This window comes from Pelophylax lessonae, assembly GCF_965119305.1.
Source record: "Pelophylax lessonae genome assembly, chromosome: 4".
Classification (NCBI taxonomy): domain Eukaryota; kingdom Metazoa; phylum Chordata; class Amphibia; order Anura; family Ranidae; genus Pelophylax; species Pelophylax lessonae.
In genome coordinates, this window is record NC_138771.1 from 36,622,830 (window position 1) to 36,625,383 (window position 2,554).

Consider the following 2,554-nt stretch of genomic DNA (forward strand, 5'->3'; position numbering starts at 1 on the left):
AAGAACAGAGATCAACAGTCCTACGTAGCAGAACCGTGTGATCTCCATTCTTACACAGGGAAGAATGACAGGCGGCTTTGTTTACATTAGCCGCCTGCCTTTCTCCCGCTGTAACGGACGATTCCGAGTGACCGGCGGACATTGGGTCCGCCGGGCACACGCGTGGGGGGGTCAGTGACCGAGTGGGAGCGCGCCTTCGGGGGCGCGCACTCGCTCCCTAGAGCCTCACAGGCTAGCGACATAGTCCTACGTCGCTTTGCCTGTGAAGGGCTGACCGCCGCAGTAAATAGTCGTGCGGCGGTCGGCAAGTGGTTAATATGAGCTCAACTCAGTATTTAATAATGTTAACTCAACACTGGATTTCCTGATGATGCCTATGGATGGTGAAATGCATTGAGATCTGGTTGCTGTCTACAAGTTCCTGTATAACCACTGACGTCACATCCAGTATCTGCGTGGAACGCACGCCAGCCGGCTGAGTGGAGTGAGGGGTGAGACCGTACCAGTGTTATAGAATGTGGGATGCAGTAGAGGCATATCAAGCTGGTGCCGGTCTAGGCACCTCGGATGTAAGCAGAATATTTGAAGATTTTATGTTAGAAAGGAATTTTTTATAAACTGTGTTGCACGATTATCCTGTCCTCTTGCCTTTTTTATACCTGTGACCAGCTACCTGTGAGGGGCCTGTGCATCAACGCAATTGGGCTAATTGAGGAAAGAATCTTGGGTGGCTTTGGGCGTTCGTTTTCCTGATAAGTCTTGTGGTCCCCGGGGGCCTGGGAACTCTGATGAGCGCAATAGTTTGCTTTGCACTCGGTGGAGCACTATATGTTTAGAAGAGGAGCACAAGTTTATGGTTGTGGTCACAGTGATTGAAGAATTTTTTATCATTGTGACTTATGAGAATGGACTGTCATTACCATGCATTGCACTTTGGACGTTATATGTTAACTAAATTCATTCATTTACAGTTTTAATATAATTTATTTTCACATTGGTTTGCAATGGACACACATTGATAATTTGTGATATATGTTATTATTCTATACACGTTTGTAGCACATGCACATTGCTCTAAGGGATATTATTTCTAACAGCGCCTTACTTTATTTTGATTTCTTGAAATAACTTAAACTGGCCAAAGTAGTACCATCCATTATTATATATTCTATACAGGCATACCCCACTTTTAAGTACACAATGGGACCGGAGAATGTATGTAAAACGAAAATGTACTTAAAGTGAAGCAATACCTTTTTTAACTTCTCAATGCATGTACTGCATTCCAATAGTCATTTACAGGCATAACTGATAAAAATAATGCATTGATAACTAAAATAAACATACTATTAAAAAATAAATTGTAAGCTTACTCTATCTGATTGTTGTCGCAAGGCCAGAGAAGCTGAGAGAATTTATTGTAGTAGAAAGGATGAAGGCATACAGGTATCTTCGGTTTCACAAGTCAAGTCTTCAAAGGCGAGGCGCTTTCTTGCTGGTGAATTGGGTGTACTACAAGTAGCATTTAGAGTAGGAGCAGGACTTGGTGGTGAAGTCAGAGCTGGAAATGGACTGGCAGGCATATGGGTATCTTCTGTTTCATAAGTCAAGTCTTCAAAGGCGAGACGCTTTCTTGCTGGCGAATTAGGTGTACTACAAGTAACAATCAGAGTAGGAGCAGGACTTGATGGTGATGTCAGAGCTGAAAATGGACTGTCAGTTGATGATGATCTGGGATCAAAATGACTGTCAATCAATGTTGATGATCTGTGGGCTGATGGACTTTTAGAAAAGTAAGTGTCTATGAAGGTTTGAAGTGTAGCTCTCTTCTTTTCCTGTAGATTTCTTTTTAACAGGCATAAGCCCCTGAAATATTAACATTGACTTCGGAACTTCTTTCAAAATCCATATCATGCTTTTCAAAAAGAGCCATGGCGCTATCAAGATGATGGAAAGCTTCAACAAGAATTTTGGTAGTTAAGCCTTCAGGATGTTCAATGATCTCAACCTCATCCTGCACATCTTCTTCTCTCCGCTCTTCAAGTTCTAGAAGATCTTCATTGCTGAGGGGCTCATTGTGGGATGCAAGGTTCAACAACATCTTCTGGCTCCACTTCCAGCTCTAACTGCCTTGCCATCACTACAATATTTTCAGTAACATTTGCTACATGTTCTTCAAAGCCTTTGGAATCATCAAATAACTGTGGGCTTAATTTTTTCCAGGCCCTTATCATTGTGGTTCCCTTTATGTCATTCCAAGCATCTCTTACAGTTTTAATGCAATCCAAGATGTTATAGCTTTTCCAGAATGTGGATAGGACTTCTTTACCATCACCTTTTTCTTTGTCTATTGCTGCAACACACTTACTGAATGTTCTTTTCAAGTAGTTCAACTTGAATGCGACTATGACACATTGATGCATTGGCTGCAGTAGTGAGGTGGTATTTGGTGGTAGGAATTGCACTCGAATGTTAGGGTTCAGTTCAGCCAGGGCCGATCCTAGGGTAACAGACGCCTGGGTGCAGAAATATTTATGGCGCCCCCGTGTGGGCG

The 2,554-nt window shown here is 42.7% G+C and overlaps 1 pseudogene across 1 annotated transcript; it reads right to left on the reverse strand.

The window, feature by feature from the left end:
* Positions 1-1,415: 1,415 nt before the first annotated feature.
* LOC309552053 (tigger transposable element-derived protein 1-like) lies at positions 1,416-2,234 on the reverse strand (annotated as a pseudogene). The gene has a single exon. The product of its transcript is annotated as a tigger transposable element-derived protein 1-like (transcript).
* Positions 2,235-2,554: the final 320 nt, after the last annotated feature.